The sequence below is a fragment of the Mycteria americana genome, chromosome 5 (genome assembly GCF_035582795.1).
Source record: "Mycteria americana isolate JAX WOST 10 ecotype Jacksonville Zoo and Gardens chromosome 5, USCA_MyAme_1.0, whole genome shotgun sequence".
NCBI classification, from domain to species: domain Eukaryota; kingdom Metazoa; phylum Chordata; class Aves; order Ciconiiformes; family Ciconiidae; genus Mycteria; species Mycteria americana.
Window position 1 is genome coordinate 41,908,547 of NC_134369.1, and position 20,213 is coordinate 41,928,759.

Below are 20,213 nucleotides of genomic sequence, written 5' to 3' on the forward strand. Positions count from 1 at the left end.
TTATAAGGAAAGAGCATCTTGAAGCCACCCATGCTCTAAGCTATGGGGAAGATATAACCACACAACGTAGGACTGATTGAGTAGTGTTAGCAAATAATATAGTAAACAAATAATTTCTGTAGTGAATGTCAAATAAATAAATTATTTGCTAACAAATGACTTTATTATTCCTCCATCCTCAGAGATAATGGCATACTATTCAGCTGTTACACTACTTGTGTTCTTTAAATGACAAATGCTCAGAATAAAATATTTATGAATACATATACATATATATTCCCTTATTTGATCAGCTTTGAGGGGCATTTGTTGCTGTCCATGCCCAATGCAACTGACATGAATAGGCTAAATTCTATACTGCCATAAATCCACTGAGTTTGCAACAGGCTGGGCTTTGGCCCTTTGTTATTATTTAATGGGAAAATAAACATTCACACTGGAATTTGTGAAAGGGAATGATAAGAGGATTGTACAGGTCAGTTTGTTATTAATGAAATAGAGACCCTTTCAACTCTGAGCTACTCAGATGAATCTGAAGCAGGTCAGAAGTAACCAAAAGTCATTAACATCTGACAGCTGGGTGATGGCCTGTGTAAAATGAGTTGGTGCTCTCAGCCCAGTACATAAAACATCAGAATAATTGGTGTTAATTTGCACCCCTGTTGGCAGTCTTAGCACAGAGGCCAAAGATTGAATGGGCATGAAAATTAAACTATCCTGTCAGCCATAAAGGTTCTTTCAGGTCAGGATTGAAGTGCATTAACAGGATACTATAGAGGAATTTCCACTGTCAGTGCTGGGGCTGTAGCAGTTTGGTGAATAAACCAAAGACTTTGTGACTAAATTCAGTAATACGATGCATTCCCCAGACATTACAAACACTGAGGGGTTTTCTTCTTATTTATTTATTTATTTATTTGAGAGGGAGAAAGCAAATTTACATCAGAAATACAATGGTGGCAAGAACCAAGGAGGTCAACAGCTGACCTCCACATCAAGTGCAAATTATTGTATCAGTGTCAGGATCTGTGGAGAATCACTAATGTATTTTTGCAACTGAGAAGCTATAAACAGTACTTTGTACATGTGTGTTGATGACAAAAGAATTGACCATGTGGATAATTAGCCTTAGGTACGTTATGATCCAGTGTTAACTTCTAGTAGAACTTTTTATTTTAGATTACCAATCTGATAGTGACACAACTTGCAGTCTTTTTCAATCTAATGCAATCAATATTTAACACCAGGCATGCCTGTTCCTTTCATTCCTGGTTGCACATGAGAATAAAGTTTGCAATTAAATTGGAAAGGCATGGAGATATTGAAAAGATGAATGCCTTCACATTGCCAACTGGCAGAAAAGCTGTCTGGGGAGATTTGAGAAAATTCTGCAGCTATGTAGCTCTGTACTAATGAAGACAAGATTCAGAAATGGAGAGTGGGTAAGTAACAACTCAAATTATATTTGCGCGGAGTATATTCACCACTTGTCAAGTTTAGCAGATATCCACAAGAAATAAAATAAATCCTCTGAAGATTTAATCACAGGTTTAGATTTGCTTTGGTCTAAAAGGGAGGCAATCCTGAGTGAGCTGCAGAGTTAAGTAATGCGGATGTGGCTTTCATGTGCAAATTTCTTTTGACTAAGTGAAACAACAGCTCCCAGAGTCTGGACTGATGTCCACACAACCAGGCCTGCATGTGAATGCAAATGACTTCATTATAGGCCAAGTCTCTGTGCACCAATGAGCTGTACAGGACACTTGCAGTGATACCAACTTTGTGTGCAGCTTTCTTGCTGTTTCTGTTTCCTGTCTGAAAAAAAGCGGCATCTTATCTGTTGCTAAGCAGTAGGAAAGGGGTCCAGTGTGGCAGGGGAAGCAAAACTTCTCTTTTTGTTAGTGTATTCCTTTCACCCTGACAATTAATAACTTTTATATTACCTTTTACTTCCATTGTCTTTAATTGCATATCAGTCACCTCAAAATGAGTCTGAATTCTGTTCAGCTTGTTGTATTGCTGAACTCAATGAATGCATATAGTAAACAATATATTCATTGACAATAGTAATAAAAAAGATCAGTTATTTTCGATTAAGTATAGCACAATCTTTTATAGGAAATGTTCAAGCAAAATATAAAGGACAATTCTTTATGTATATTTTTACTCTTCGAGCTCAGAGACCAGTACCTCTGTACTGGGAAGAGAATTACAGATAAACACTCCAAGCTTTTGTTTGGCTTGAGAGACAGGCTCACAAGTCTTTTTAATTATGCCACACAAGTAGAGCACTTTAACAGATTGGGTTAAGAGTATATCCTGCAGAGCTTCTTACCGGTTCCTGTAGCTAAAAATCTTTTTAGGTGAGGTGGGAAATATGAATTTGTATCACACCACTGAGTAATTGAATTTGGATTACTCAAAGCATACGTGTGGGCTATCATCCCCAAAAGAAGGCTTTATCACCTACTAGGGAGATTTTAGGCACTTTGCACAATCAGTGGCTTGTGGATAGCAGGTACGTTGATAGTGTATTGTAAACTTGGTTCAGAACCCTAGATTCAGGACCAAGTCTACATCCCATTTGAATGGCTGAAATCTTCAAATCCATGCCTGCCTGCTTCCTCCTCTGAACTACAAAATCTGCAGGACATTTAAGGAGTAGTGCAGTGAAGCATAGACAGGCAACTAATTGTTCTTTCCAACTCACAAACAGAAGGAGACATTTTCCCATAGTGCAGATATTTAGTTTTAGCCAGAGCTAAGAAACAGTCCTTACATGAGAATTTGTAGGCAAGTCCTGAAGATGATTCCCTTTTCTGGTTATTGCCCATTGAGAAACCCTCTCTCAGACCCATAGCTTTACTGTTGTACCAGATGCAGAACTTTAGCTCTGGATTTTGCTGTAGGTGTTGTCTGACTCCTTTTGTAAATCTGTCCTACTGAGCATACAAATGCATCGCTTTGTCAACCCTAGCTTTTCTGTGTTTGAGTGCAAGAGGAAGAGACCAGATATGCTGTTTGGCTAAAATACTGTTCCTTAAGAGTCTAAAAATGAAAAGAAAATCCATCAATATTTCTCTCTTACGGACATTTTCATGTTTCTGCTGAGAAAAGAATTACACCTAGAAGAAGAAATTAAAATACAAAGTAAAAGAAAGATCCCTCAGCATGTCTTAAAAAAAATTATTTTTCCATCCTACACAATTAGACAACTAACGTCAACAACTGCAATGCACAGGCGGATGTAGATGTTTGAGGGCCATTAGGCACTGAGCATTTCCTCGAATGAATCACAATTACACGATCACTGGTCCTAAGTAATTTTGTGCTGATCTGTCATGAAGATTTATTAGTCCTTAACATTTCTTGTTGTTTACTGGCGACAGGAGTGCTTGGTGCTTGAAGGTGATCTGACACTCCTCTGGTTGCTAGTACTGTATATTCCATTCCATATGAAAATGACATATGGGTGCCTAGTACCAAACACCAGTATCACCTAGTACCAAAAACCTAGTATCAAACACCATCCCCTAGAAATACCTCTAGGGATTACAGGCCCCTGGCTGCCTTCCCACATCTCATGATAAGCACACAGCTATTTTATATTCCATTACCCTGATGTCCCTGTGATTGAGCATATGCTGTTGTCTGTCTTGGGCATATATCCAAACAGAGTGCCTGCAGGCTGTATTCTCCTATAATCCATTGCATGTTCTGAGAAATCATATGATCCCATTGGTTTTTCAGATACCACGGTTTTAAGCTGTCAAAATTGACCTCGTGTCATGTTTCTCTTTTCTTTTTTCTGTTAAGGCTGTCCTAGATCTTCAGGTTCAAGTATGATTGAGTGCAGCAGTATGCTTCTGTCACAAAAGGAACAGATTTTCTTGGATCAGACACATCATTATATAGGTCCTACATATTTCTAAGCTGTGCAAATTAAATTTTAAAATATACTGTTCCATCCCCCCGAGTTGAATTCAAATTTTTGTAGCTAGAAACTCAAGACGGTTCTGATATATGCAATAAAACTGTTCATCACTTCAGACCTCTTGGCAAACTTTTTCTTCAGATATGCTATACTCAGCGTACCAATTTGTACTTTTAGGCCCAGCTCAGAAAAAGAAGTAACATATAAGCCACAGCAGCCCAGGAGTAGAGCTCCCTTCTATGAGTCTGTTTTCACCCATATCCACAGCAAATTACACCACCACTCGGCACCAGCTGTGTTTCTTAACACAGTGACTGGGCCAAAGTAAGGTATGTTCTCTTACCTCTGCTCCCTACCTGACTGTACCAGGAAGGAGGACAGTCTAAGGCCAGGACACCACCAACAGTTCCACAAGTAAGGACCAGATATCAAAATCCAGTCCTATGTTACTACCAAAAGATGTCCAATATTTCTTATAGTTTCAATGGTTTGTAACTACCAAATGTTTACTGTTTGGAACAACATCTCATTCTGTCTCAGGCTGAGTTCTTGAGGGTCTTCTCTCAGCTTCTCTCTTCTTCTCTCAACAACAGCAATTCAGACGGTTTGAGAGTGAGATAAAAGAACAAAATTAGAGTTTTGCGACTATTTTTAAAAATGGGGGGAAATAGGAACAAAATTACATGTCGTTATGTAATTAAAGATGGTGTCATGATCATGCATGTACTCAAGGGAGTCTACTTAAGGCTGCACAATTAATTTTGGTATTTTCTATGTTATATTTTTTACATTTTAATATCCTTCAACAAAGCTTTCTGTAATTGTATGCTTTTGAGGGGGGGTGGTGGTGTGTATTTGTAAATTGCTAGGAGTGGTATTTAATGTATTTTCCTGGAACTTCTAAGTGCTGTTTCTTTTTGTGAGGAAGAATTATTTTTACTCAATAGATTCCACCCTTGTAGCAGGAAACTTTCAGCCCAGCAAAGGAATTTTAAGGCCCTTAGATGAAATTTTATAGTCTATATGTAAAATTTATTTTATAAAATTCTCATTAAAGTCTATTCCCAAAACTAAGAAAGGGCCACAGGATTTTGTCTCCAGTATTATATTAAGTTTCAGATACAATTTCTTAGTGGACATTAAAAGATAGCTTAATGAAGTAAGAAATCAAATACATAAAAAAGTCTGAAGTGAATTTTCATTTACAAGGGAACAAATAACTTCAGAAAATTTTCAGAAACATTCTTCTAAGATCTTCTCATATGTCAAGCATCCAGTGGTCATTAGGGGACTTGTATGTGAGATGGGTTAGAGTAGACTTCTAATAAATTCCTGTGTATAAAAAACCAAACCAAAACCAACAAAAAAGCCCCAAGCACAACAAGAAGAAAACCAATCCAGCTCTCATAAGCTCATAATTCACCAGGAATTTGTCATTTTCTCCAGCAAAAAGCACAGGACTGAGTGAAGATGAAAAATTAATAATAATCAGATTCTATATATTGACTTACGGTGGGAACACTGAAATGTTGTCAAAGCATACACCTACACTGTCTCCTGTACCTCGGGTATAGTCATAGATGTGAAAGCATTATAGTCATTATATTTATTGCAGTATTAAAGTTTTTTCTCTATATTGGTTATATAGGGAGATAAAACTTGACAAACCTGAAGAATAACTGATTTGATGGGCCTTTCATTCTCTTGTACTCAGAATCACAATGGATATCATAGTATGTGGTCCATAGAGCCCTCTGCCTTCTCTTCAAAAGCCCCTGGCGCCTTGTGGTTGCGTTTCAGGGTGTGGTAAATTTGCTGTAAATTTGTGCATGTTCTTTTCATGTCCTGTGAATAATCAGAGGAGTTCAGTGTCTAGAGCTGCCATGATTACAGCTTCCTTGAGCAAAAAGCAGCACTCTGAGGTGCTGCCTGTAGGAGAATAGGGCAGGCAGGAATCTCATGAAGTTCAAAAAGGAGAAGTGAAAAGTCCTGCACCTGGGCAGGAGATATTCAAAAGCTGTCTGGACACAGGCCTGGGCAGCTGGGTCTAGGTGGCCTTGCTTGAGCAGTGGAGTTGGACCAGATGACTCCAGAGGTCCCTTCCAACCTCAACCAGTCTGTGATTCTGTGATATGTCTAGGCTTAGTTTTTTTCTAAGTGCAATTTGTGGTAATGTCTACACACAAATCAGATTTTAATACAGGCCCATGCTAAAAATACAGTATAGATTTTCCCAATGAGAAATGTAGTGCCCAGAATCTTGTAGGTCTTGCTTCTACAACAGTAATTCCACTAACTTTTCAGGGAGAGAAAATTTTTGTACCCAGATGAGAGAGTGGGTCTTGATGAAAGTTTATCTCCAGACACATGCAAAAAATCGAAGGAAAGAAAACTTGAATGAATCTAAGATGAAAGCCAAATCAAGGCTTAGAAAGGACAGTAAAATAATGGGAACAAGCCTTTCTTTTTATTAAATAATAACATAAGAAAAAAATCAAAATAATGAGAAAACTTGGAATCACCATGTCATATTTTTAATACAAATGTTTTCCTTAGTGTATTAAAAATTCAGAGTGAGAAAGAACAATAAAGCTATTCTCAACCTGCAGGGAATCCAGAGTATCCTGAATAAAGATGACAATGTTTTTTCCTGTAACTATTAAACAAGAATGGGTCATAAATTGTTTCAGATGTCTCTCCGACAAGTCAAGAACTGTTTTACAACACCCATTTAAGGACATTGCATTCAGTGAAAAAAAATCCCAAAGTTCTTGTTAAATTTACAGCTCATCACGTTTTTCTTATGGGTGCTAGTTGCAGGACACCCTCTCCAGCAGTTAGATATGTCTTTATTATCTGAAACAGGGATTTGCATTTGCACAGAGCATGTGTCTATGTTTAATGTTAATAGTTATGTTAATAATACGTTAATGTTAAAAGTCACTTAATAGTACTTCTTATTTGTTAAAAGAAGCCTAGTTCATTTCCATTTCTTTTCATTTCAGGGACCAACACCTTACCATCAATTGTTAAAATTTCAGAAATTACTACTGTGTGTGGCAGCAAGTACTCCTCATTGAGGTCATGGCGAATTGCTTTCTAGCTTGATTGTAAGCTCTTTGGGAAAGGAATGTATATTTGTGGAGTGCCTGCCACAAAAACTCCTTTCCAAACATTGGCCTTTACTTACAGAGCTCCAGTACTTACATTACTCCAGCAATGCAGCAGTAGAAATTGCTGTTTTAGCTTTGTAGAACAACTGTTTCATCTTCTTCTGTTTCACTCTCTTATTAAACCCTCTAAGCACCCTTCTGTTTTCTTTTGTGTTAACTTCTTAAATATCATGCTTTGCCATATTTCTGGTATAAAGTGCACAGAAAGATTCATTAAGCAGGTAGCAAAGGATTTCTTCAGGGGACGGTAATACTTGAATGACATAAAATTAGAGGGTCTCATTCTTTTTATTTTTTAAATAAAACAAATCTTGTCCATTTGTTTCCTGCTACCCTGTAGAATATATAAGTTTCTGGCAGGAAATGAAAGCCAGAAACATTTTCTGACGAAAACTATTAATTTTCAGCCAAACTATGAACATTCAGAAATGCCATTATGTGATCTCCAGGGAACCCTGGGTTAGCATCTCATGCTTCAGTCTTTTTTACAGGCTGGATTTCATGGCAAGACACAAAGACCTCCCAAGATGTATCCTGAATCTACACGGAGTACACACGATGCATTGTGTCTTTTCCAGCTAGCCACCTGCAGCCACAGAATGGTGCGGTCACACAAGTAAACCAAATTATTTCAGATGAGACATTAGACTGTTAATATAACAATAGATTTTCTATTTAGGAGTGCTCAGTTCTCTCCCTAAAAAAAAAAGAAAAAAAAACCAAAACCAAAAAAACCCCCAAGCCATAAAACCAACCAAACAAAAAAACCCCAAACCACAAAAAACAACATAGAAGATACTTAGAAAAAAATTACACTGAATCAAAAGACAATTTCCAGGGTAGAAATTTCCTTTTAGAAGGAAATATTTCCCACTAGAAAACATGTAAGATTTTCCACATTTTTTTCCATGTAAGATGAAGGATCATATTCCCAGGCTACTCTTCACATAGATTCATAATGATATGCCAAGAAAAAAATAGTTGGTTGGTGTTTTCCTCTTACAGTAGTCCCTTTGACTGCTTAAGTGGCTGAGTATATAACTACCAGCAGTTGGGAATCTGAGGACCAAAAAAAATCTGGGAGGATTCCCTGAATATTTGACATTAATTTCAGGCCCAGTTTTGTTGCCTTTCTACCAATAGGTCCAGGAGTCAATAATTCTCTGAAACAGTCAAAATATGCCTACTTACCAGAGATTTATACAATGGAATCGGAAATTTTCTATCTTTCAGATGGAAAATAGCCCATCTTACAAAACCAAAATTTCCTTCAGAAAATTATTAAATCAAAGTAAACAAATATCTTTTCAGTGTAGAAGGGGACAATGGCAGCTTTCTTGATTCTTTTCATTATTACGATGCAGGCAGCAGCTTCCAACCCACCTTACCACCATGGCAGAGGCTTTTGGCACATGTAAATCTTTTGGCTGCAGGGACAAAGAGCCTTCCAGGCAGACTACTGACAGGACAAAAAATCTGGGTGAGCATTCATTAAATAAAGTTTTTCAGAAAAATCCTTTTTTGGGGAAAAAAAGAAAAATCATATACTTTTGCCACTTGTCCTGTTTGCTGTGGGAGAAATAGGGAAAGCCTGAACTTTTACATATGGATGTACATTTTGCAGCTCCACTTCCAATTCTGATAAGTATACATATATATTTGTTAGAATACGTTTATATAAAACAAATCTACATAAATACATGTATTTGTATAAACATGTATAAATGCATATACTTGTTATGCAGGTATATATTTGTTACCACAATAACTTCCCTCAGCTTACAAATATGGTTCTGACTTATTAATAACTCAGTTTACAGTATGCTTAGTATGCAATACAGCTTATATCACTCACATATTAATTCTCTATTAGATTTCAAATCTGTCTCCTCTTCTCATGTATTTCTACCTCACACACCTGCTCAGTGTTTTAATAATTACTCACAATCAATAAAGAACCACACTACTGTATTTTAAGGAAAACAGGTACATTTATATATGTATTATTTAATTTTCAAATAACATAAAAGCATATTTGTGCTACTTAAGCTCTTCTCACCATTCATTTGCTATCTGGTGGTCTTGAGCTACTGTTAGATTTCCATGTTTAAAGAAGCCATATTATAATTTTGGAGGGATCTTAAAATAAAGGTCAAAAACATTTTCATGTGTTGAAACCTGCCTCAAAAGATTTATCAGTAACAAGAAAACCAGAAATAGGAACTGCACTCAATTAAAAACTGGTGGTTTTGTATGCAGTGTGGAGCTCTATTCACTGTGATGTTATTAAATTTTCATACATTAAATTATAGTTGCTGGTTATAGTAATCTAATTGTTATATTTCTATGAATATAAAATGGTCTGTTACAAGCAAGTTTTATTTGCAATAGTAACAGTATAAAAATAATGTTTTTTCTTATTTCTAGTTTTGATGTTTGTAAATTGTTTACAGAGAGCTAATACCTTCATCCAGTTCTTTCTAGAACTCAAGACAAGGCTGAGTTTTAACAGAAGTGATCTCTCCATGTGTGCATGCCCAATATCTTTTGTTCTTTAAATCCTTACAGCATATATCTACATCCTGATCTTTCAAAGTATTGTACAAATTGGTATGGCTAACCAGCTTCACTAACCATTGATCTTAATTCTTTTAGACACCATATAAATTGAATCCTTTTGTAGCAACTTCTTTCTCGTCCTGCCCCACTAAATTAAGCATTTTTGCAATGCAGAGAAGAAATTATCTTAAAACTGGTTTGAAATATACAGCAGCTCCAATAAATGCGAAGGAAAAATGTGTTTATGACTATTTCTTACACATTTATTTCAGAAGAAAGCAGCATGGGTAAATTGGCATAAACTTTGCATGTAGCCCAATAAGGTTTACTTAAAGTAGTTGTGATGTGAGCTTAAAAATGGTTTTCAATAACATAAATTTTTAAAAGGCAGCTATTAGTTTTCAGAAGCCAAACAATTAAATCTATTTTGCATTTTTTATCAGATCATATTTTTTAGCTAAAAGAAAAAAAATTAAATGCAAATAATCAATTCCAATCAGTTTATAAATAGCTTATAGTTTGAAAACATGCTACAATAATCAATGCATTCAAATACAAGAATGTGCAAATGAGAGGCAGAGCCAAATTTCTAGCACACAGGCCAATTTAACACTTGCGTAAATCTTACATGAAAAAATTCCCCTTGACTTCCTTATGGCACAGTCTTCTGGTAATCAGATTGGTTTTATTGCTTGTACTAAGATGTCTGACTAACTTTAATGAAAGATTGGAGCTTATGCTTTCTGGTCAAGACTCAATACATGAGATATTTTGCTGCACTTTAGATATTCATTGATTACTATTGCAAATTTTCTCTACCCTTAATACAGCAAAATTGCCTAAGAAACTTAAAAATTGAAAGTCTATGTATTCTGCTGCAGAAGTTATGCATAACTTAGCGTTTTCTCTGAGACTAATAGCAGTAGATGAGTTTATATTTATATGTATTACCTCACAAAGTACTCCAAAGGTGTTCAAAAAACACTTTAAGAACCTTATCTACTCAATCAGTATTTCAGAATCACTTAATCCATCAACGAAATGCCACCTCTGCAATGGGATGGAGTAGTGGTTTAACAGAGCACAGCAATCTTTTATAACAACTCTTCTTGTATTTACAGTTATTTTCAAGAAATGGATGAAATATTATATCATGGAACTAACTGCTCATATGCAATAATGCTGAGTTCAGCATCAACCAGAGCAGGAAATAGTTAAGCTCTTGTATTTAAGTATCCCAAGGTTGTAACATTTCAGGCACCAGGCATAATAATTAGTTTTTTGCCTTTCTTAGAATATTTAAATTGGGGAATGAATATTAATTAAAAACAACAAAAATGCAAGGGGGAAAAAAAGGAAAAAACAAAGGAACATGGTTAGCAGAAACGAGGCTGCAATTAATAAAGTACAGACTCTCCTGAGTGTTCTATCTGCACTGAATTGAAAGGCTTCTAATATCCTATAGCTGAATATCTACTTATTTTTATATGTATTACTTTGAATTTACAAGGGAGGCGTCACTGTTATAAATGATCCTTTTCTTGCTTTGGGTCCTGCTAAGTAATGAAACTACCTTGATATGTAATGGTCCATTGTTAGAATTATTGTTGCATTCTAACAGTGAATTTTGATTTCATGTGATAAATATGTTCAAGTAGATAAGATATGGAGGAAGAACTTCCTGATTTACTATTTGTGAAGACAGCATCATAACTGACAAAGATCTTCAGATGCAAGCTGCTATAAATATTCAAAGGTAAGGAGAAAAATAGCTATGGATTTTGTCGCAGTTTAACCCCAGCCGGCAACCTAAGCCCCACACAGTTGCTCGCTCACATGGGGGAGAGAATCAGAAGAGTAAAAGTGAGAAAACTCATGGGTTGAGATAAAGACAGTTTAATAGGCAAAGCAAAAGCCGCGCACGCAAGCAAAGCAAAACAAGGCATTCATTCACTACTTCCCATGGGCAGGCAGGTGTTCAGCCATCTCCAGGAAAGCAGGGCTCCATCACACGTAACCTTTACTTGGGAAGACAAACGCCATCACTCTGAATGTCCCCCCCTTCCTTCTTCCCCAGCTTTATATGCTGAGCATGACATCATATGGTGTGGAATAGCCCTGTGGTCAGCTGGGGTCAGCTGTCCCAGCTGTGTCCCCTCCCAACTTCTTGTGCCCCCCCAGCCTACTCGCTGGTGGAGTGGGGTGAGAAGCAGAAAAGGCCTTGACTGTGTGTACGCACTGCTCAGCAATAACAAAAATATCCTTGTATTATCAACACTGTTTCCAGCACAAATCCAAAACATAGCCCCATACTAGCTGCTGTGAAAGAAATTAACTCTATCCCAGCCAAAACCAGCACAGATTTTTAGTGTCACATTTTACTACTCTTTTTGATGAAGTTTTTCATATTATGTTTACGAAATAAAACTACTGATACATCTCTTACTCTTAATTTCACTTGACAGAACAGTCTTTTCCAGAGGAAGTTTCACATTTCTTTCTGTGGAAAAAAAACCCCACCAAAACAAAACAGTGCACTGGTTCTTTCCAGTGTTTCTAAGAATTGGAAAGGACTGTAACAAGCTCAAGGCAACAAAGCTGATAAAATGCAAGTATCTCACCCATGGTCTTTCATGTGTGTGACTCCAGTTCTCTTATTGCTTCTCTTTTTCATCTGTGAATGGCACTGACTGTTTAGATGGTGGTACAGTGCTACCTCTTTGCTGTTGCTTTATTTATGGGTAGCTTGTAATTGCTTAGATACTCCAGCCAAGATTAGGACGTTAGGAACCCTATGAAGATGTTAAGTACAAGTCATTTTCTTTTCCATTGTGCACTTTGAACATAGCAGAGGGGCTCTCAGTAAACAGCAAAAGCTGTCACTCTATTGCCTTAGCAAGCAAACCAGAATACTTATAAGGGATTGCATTTTTGAGTGTGAAACAACAATCTTTTCCTGCTTTTAGTAACAAAACCTGTAATGACCCCTCCATCTTCCTCTCACCAGCATTCCAATAGTTTATTAACTTCTTGATAGCCAAGAAATTCCGTTCATTCATTAAAATCATATGGTCCCAAGTATGGACATGTTCTAAGATTTAAAATGTGCAGTCAGTTTGATATTCTTAAAGATACTGGAAATACTAAAGATGTCTTTAATCATTCCATTAAAGAAAAAAGAAAACAAAACTCTTTTCTCCAGCAGGCTGGAGGTATTTCTTTTTTCTCTCCTTCAGCATTGGTGATAATTAAGTAATCTATGCATGTTTATGTGAGTATTAGGAGAAAGGGGGAGGAAGAAAAGAGAGCTCATTTAGAACAATTCCAGACTTCAAAACTGACAAAAACAAATAATAGCATAATATTAATAATACTACTACTAATAACAATAATGTGTTTGTTTGTTCTTCCTATCTAGGGTATCGTCTAAAATACGCTAAATCTCTGTCTGTTTACTCAAGGAGAAACATTACCTCATTTGCAATTGTCTCCAAATGGGAGGAAGGAGGGAGGAGGGGAAAAGCTGTTCTCCACATGCAGCCGTTTGAATATCCATGTGCTGAGACTTACCATGTTCTCTTGCTTTTAAACTGTTCCTACATACATACCTACATATCACAATGGAGGAAAAAATTCTTAAAATAAGAAACTGCTTTCTAAACTATGGTGATTTTTTTCCTACGTGAATCTGGCTTTTAGAGTTTAGGAGCTGTCATGCCTGAAGTTTGAAAGGAAAAATAGATTGTTTCTGTGGGCTGTCACAGTTTCGTATTTACGGTGGCATATCACTTTACTACTCCTGCTGACGGTCCACCTGTCTTCATTGCTCTGAATCGACACTTCAGGACTCAGCACCTACTGTTAGCCACTGAGAAATACTCCCCAAGGCAGGAAAGAGGCAGCAAGCCAAAAACAAAATTCACAGCCAGTTAATGAATGCAGAAATTAAAACAAACAAAAAAATACCCTAGAAACCATTTCCAGAAAAGCGATTAAATCACATGATAAAGAGTAAAAGGTGGAGTTAAAATATATACTGCTAGAAAGAACAGAAACAAAACCATTTTATATGGCACCAGATTAGTTCTCTGTCCTGTTATGCACGGAATGGTTTATTGTCTTATTCTCATCTCACACTAACCTAACTGATGTCCTTAGTCTTGATTTAAACTGCATTGAATGGAAAACAATCTTTCAACTTTAAATTTCTTTGTGAACATCAGATGGAACATTAGAAAGGCAACTCTTTTATTGTATGAAAGTTTTACCCAGCAGTTGAAGGCGCTTTTGAGGTTCATAACTTCCAGTCTTGTCACTTTCTCTTATAAAGTGATACCCTTAGAGGAAAAAGAAAGAAAAAAATAAAATCATTATCTTCTAGCGGGGTTTTAAAGCACAATCTGATTTAGCTCGGGTGTATGACCTGACACACTGACTTTTGAAGCAGCTTGAAAGGTTTCTTTTGATTTCAGCAGGAGTTTACGTAAGCTATCAGCACACTACAGTATTCTAATGTTACCTGAATAGTAGGGAAAAAAGTCATGTTTATAAGGTTCTCAGCTCAGCAGGAGCTGGGAGTCATTCATTCTCAGGCTGATTGGAATTATTTTGCTTTCCTCCCAGCTCTGGCTGAGCTAGATCGCCGTGAGAGCTAGAAGCCATTGTCTGTGGCAGGAAGGGGATTCTAGCTCTTGCTAGTTTTGAAGCTCCTCCTGAGCTCCAGAGAAGATGTTTCACTTGTGAGAGATGAGGACATCTTCATCTTGGTGAGTTTTGCACTCAGTGGAACCTATGAACTAGAACTTGCAGATTCACACCTGACTGGTGGCTGCCAACATGTGTCAGGATTCATTGAGTTCAGGCTCTTGGATGTCAGACTCCACTAGCTCCTGCAAAATTTATGATCATCACTTTTAATCAGTGACCATCTTGTCTAGCTTCTGCTGGGAAGAAAAGCTCAGCTTCTGCTAGGAGCTAGACTGCCTTCAGAGGTCAAGCAGAAATTCAGCTGGAGCAATTCATCTTACTGACTTGCTGATGATATGCAAATTCAGTAATTTACCTCAAAAGTAGCAGTATGTTAACCCTCTGAAAAGTTGCACACCATAACACACTGTCTTACTGTGTACTGAAAGTACAGAAAAGCAACGAAGAAGTGAAAAATAATTGAAGTGAAGGAATGGCAAAGGATTTAATGGACCTGATCCTGAATAATTCTGTTTATTTCTCTGCCTTCATCCATATTATACAATAGGGCCTTGGGATTGGGTCATGTGAGTCTATTGCTACTGCACCCAAATTAGAGTATACTTTGGCATGCATCTCATCAGTACAAAAGCAAGCACTAGACTTGTCTTTTACAGCACTACTGATAATCATTGCTTAGACTAGTTCCTGAACTCAGATAACTTCTTTTTAGCTACTGTTTGGGACAGAACATGGGAAGAACTAATACATACAAGCTAAGAGGCCACTTCATACCTGAGCAGCTTACTACTGTTATGCTCAACTGTTTCACTTCAGGCACTGGTGGAGCAGAGCAGAGCACAGAAATCATGCTGTTGATCTCACTAGAAAGCAGAAACTAGCAGCACCTCTTCCTGGTTTAAAGTGAAAAAAAGCTCGGCTCCTTCCTTTGGTTTTAAGGGGGAGAAAAGCTCTAGGCTGTTAGCTATTGCAAGTTAAGCACTGAAGAGAGAACTCATATGGTGAACCTCCACTCTACTTTGGGAAAAGTACCCTTAATTGCATCTTATCAGCTAAGAGTAAAGACAAAATCTGAGATTAGTGTTACTCTCCTTGTCTCCAGGTGGCCACATGGAGAGATATTAGTCTCAGCTGGGAAATGGAGCTAATAGCTGCTGCTTTCCGGGACAGCAAAGGAAGATCAGTCCAGCCAGGCTCAGCTGGGAAGTGGTAATTAATGCTAAGAGGTAGTAGGGAATAACTTTCTATCCTGCTTCTTGGCTGTAACTCACTATTGAGTTCACCCTGATAGCACAGGGAGCTCTGACTTTTCTAGAAAAGAGCTTGTCAAGATCCCGAGCCAGAGTATTCTGAAATGTAGACATTTCATATTGCCACTGTACAGCAAACAAGCCAGTGAACAAGCCTGGGCTCAGGCTGGTCCAAATCTGTACTCCAGGCATGATCTCTGTCACCTCTTCTCTTCTCCAGTGTGGAACTTGCTGGGCCTGAAGTACATAAAGAGCTGATACATAACTTGATCTGCTCCTGCTCTGTTTCTTACATGCCTTTCTGTAATCCTTGTATACTGATCATCTGAATGCAAAGTAAATGACTAGTGTCAGCATCCTTGTTTTAGTTTCTGGCAGTGTAGAGACTCCTTAGTGGTAGCTGTCCTATAAAGACAACTTTTCTGTATAGAAAACTCCCCTTTTGAAAAGAATAGAAAATTCAGCTTTTGTTGTCTATTTTCAGCTATTATAAATTATTTCCCCACTATTGATACTATTATTTAAAATGTTCTACAGCCTGTTTCAGTGATCTCCAGAGCTGAAGTTGAATCTGATTTTTTATGGAGGTAACTTTTTTCTAACCACAGAAGTTAGCTTCTTTCTAACTGTAACTGAGTGTGACATGGTAAAAGCAGCATTAGAAAACATTGGGTAATTTCCAAGATGCAATTGGAAACACTGGGGACATGACTATTAACTACCTGTAAGACCTTCTTTGCCTCTATAAAATGCCCTTAAGGGTGGCATATATTTACATTATCTTTTTGTTTTAATTTTAATTTTAATATTATTAGAGGTGTGTAAAAAGTTTTAACATTCGTGGGAGCAAGCTTTAAGTAATTTTCTATATAACTCTGTGTGACTATCTTAAACCTTTTGCCTACTCTACAAAACTAATGGAGCCCAAATCTTCTCAATCTAAGAAGAGCTAAAAGCATTTGAAAAAACAGAGATGGAAAAATGACCAATTTTCATCAAAATTGGAGAATACTAAAATTTTTCAAGACTCTGCATTAGGTCTGAAGTTATTTCGTACCCTTGTTCATAACCTAGAGAAGTAGCAAAATTTGCAGAGCACAGAGTTATACAAGTCCACAGAAACCTTTGAAAAACATAGTGGGATCCAAACAAGTTGAGTGAGGGGGAGACTATAAGTGTAACTCTAGTTCCTTGTTGGTAAATATTATGTAGTGAACACTGGGAAAAAGAGTATAAAGAATGGATATCCTTACTAGGTTTCAATAAGCTATAGCCACTCAGAAAGATGTCTCAGGCATCATTATATAGGTATATAGCTGTGGTTAAAATGGTGCCCATCTCTCAACACATCGCAGTGGCACTACAACATACTTTTGGTAGGCAGCATGGTTACGGGGCTTCTGTGATGGTTCTCAAATGCAAAATCCTCCAAAGCAGGAGAGAATCTCAAGGTTGGCTTTGTCAGTGCTGTATTTAGCGGTCAACAGCTCAATGTCCAGATGGAGATCAGTGATGAGTGGTGTCCCTCAGGGGTCCGCACTGGGACCAGTGTCATTCAATATTTTCATCAATGACATTGACAGCGAGATTGAGTGCACCCTCAGCAAGTTTGCAGGTGACACCAAGCTGAGTGGTGCAGTTGACATGCCAGAAGGACGGGATGTCATCCAGAGGGACCTGGACAAGCTGGAGAAGGGGGCCTGTGTGAACCTCATGAGGTTCAACAAGGCCAAGTGCAGGGTCCTAGACCTGGGTCGGGGCAATCCTCGGTTCCAATACAGGCTACGGGAGGATGTGATCGAGAGCAGCCCTGCGGAGAAGGACTTGGGGGTACTGATGGATGAAAAGCTGGACATGAGCCGACAATATGCGCTCGCAGCCCAGAAGGCCAACCGTATCCTGGGCTGCATCAAAAGAAGCGAGACCAGCAGGTCAAGGGAGGTGATTCTGCCCCTCTACTCTGCTCTGGTGAGAGCTCACCTGGAGTACTATGTCCAGCTCTGGAGCCCTCAGCACAAGAAGGACATGGAGCTGTTGGAGGGGGTCCAGAGGAGGGCCACAAAAATGATCCGAGGGCTGAGGAACCTCTCCTACAAGGACAGGCTGAGAGAGTTGGGGTTGTTCAGCCTGGAGAAGAGAAGGCTCTGGGGAGACCTTATTGCAGCCTTCCAGTACTTAAAGCGGGCCTACAGGAAAGACGGGGACAGACTTTTTAGCAAGGCCTGTTGTGACAGGACAAGGAGCAATGGTTTTAAACTAAGGGAGGGCAGATTTAGACTGGATTTAAGAAAGAAATTTTTTACAATGAGGGTGGTGAGGCACTGGTACAGGTTACCCAGAGAGGCAGTGGAGGCCCCATCCCTGGAAACATTCAAGGTCAGGTTGGACAGGGCTCTGAGCAACCTGATCTAGTTAAAGATGTCCCTGCTCTTGCAGGGGGGTTGGACTAGATGACCTGTAAAGGTCCCTTCCAATCCAAAGCATTCTATGATTCTATGCATCAGTTTTGTACTGGCACAGTGATACAGAATTTGCTCTTTATGATTGAAAATAAAAATACTGCACAGACATTAAGACTGAGCTTGTAGTACTGACTTGTTCACTTCAGTGTGCATTTGCCAGTCCATCTACTTCCTGCTGTCTCAGATTCAGAGCTGCTGTAGTCATACTAAATACATTGCCGTTGCCTTTAAAAAAAATAATGGCAGCAGGGGATAGACCAAATAGTTCTGAGAGTCAGTTGTTCTAAATGCGTACTGATTGCAAAAGACAATTTGTGAGGGGGAGCAGTTTGTAGGGGAGCTAGGAAGAAGGAGAAAAAAGAGAAACAGTGGAGAATCTGAAACAGAACCAACCTGACATTTAAATCAGTCATCAGCAGATCAATGACTGCTGAAGCTTTCCTACAAAACAGAACAGAATTTTTCTACCTCCCCATACACACAGATTATATGACAGCAGCCAACAGTTTTTAAAAAGGAACCATCTCAGGTAGGTCCCACTGTGTGGCTCTTATCCCACACATTGTTTCTGCATACAAATCTTGCATTGTTTTACTCTTAGCAGTCAATGGCCCATTCAGGGAAACAAAAATCAGAAAGGAATCCATCCAGTAAAGGCAGCTTCTAAATAGCATGGGACAGGTATTAAACACCCTCTGTCATGGATTTGCTGGAGATATTTGCAGTCTGTATCCAAGTCTGTATCTGGGGTGCATTCCAGTTTCCCAGTTGCAGCAAATCTTCGGTGCCAGATTCACAGACATCCTTTGGTGGTGATCTTTTAATTTACTTGAGAATATTTGGCAAAGCTATATGAACTCAATGAGACTTTTCAAAAATAGATTCCGTGTCCTACCACATGCAAGTGCTGAATAAATTGATTTCCGTTTTAATGATGAGGTCTGCACTGTTAGCTTGCTGTTGGAAGCATTGCAAAGACGAGAAAGTTCTGTGAGGCAAGAGTGAGAAAACAGCTTTGTAAATGAGAAGCTGAAAGCATTGCCTATGTCCTGACCATGGCTGTGTGATGTTTTACTCCGGGATTCCTCTTCTTGGATTTGGTGTTTCATAATATGACATCTTGGTAATACACTGCAGATGTGTTTTTAAAAGGAGCTGTGCAACCTCTGATATGCTTTTGCTTACATTAAGCTCTGCAGGCCTCCGGCAAAGCTTTACAAAGCTGGAGGCTTTCAGTTCACATGTGATTTAAAATCTGATTAAAGAACACAATCTTAGCAATTCTAGACATCAAATAAGGAGAGAAAACTTTAAATTTAATTTGAGTGACTTCTTGCTTGGAACTACATTAAAAACAACTCTATCTGACTGCTGCAATTCTGAGTTAGTAAGCAACTTGGTATGCCAGCCAGTAAGACTCAGTTCTCCAGAATCAATATTGCAGTTATTGAGTAATTACAGTACTTGCCTGGGAAGATGGACAATGTGATATTTGTTCAGGGGCTGATGGGTGATAATGGTGCTCAATGAAAGACGATAATTGAAAACAAAATGATCTTAATGCAGCCGACTGACACAATAGAAAGACTATGGTCTTTAAATCAAAACACACTTTATCTTCTTGATTATCAAAACATTAGTTTAAAAATAGCAACCAGCAGCAAGACTTTTGGAGGGTAATATACCACTTGCACTTGTTCGTTAGCTTCAGATCGTCAATAAAGACTCTTTAAATGCTAATCCTCTTGAAAAAGCATTTTCTCACTGAAGGTGTTCTTACAGGCTATCACCAATAAGAAATAAGAGGAACTGTCTGCATCTCCTTTAAAAGCTAAGAAAGTTAAACTTTGGCAATTCACTCTTTGACTCTTCTGTCACTTTTAACAAGTGCTTATTTAACATATGTCATTAGTCTGTGAAGCATACATAGCATGCATTCCTCATCCCTCTACTACTACATATACACACTGGGGAGTTTGTCTTGACCTCATGAAATTGCTGCAAGTTCATCAGCAAGTGCTCCCAATGGGCAGGTAAAACACTATGTTTGAACATTCAAAAAATACTGCAAAATTACTTAATATTATAGAGTTTGGTAATACAGTCATAAACCATTCTCCTCAAGAGG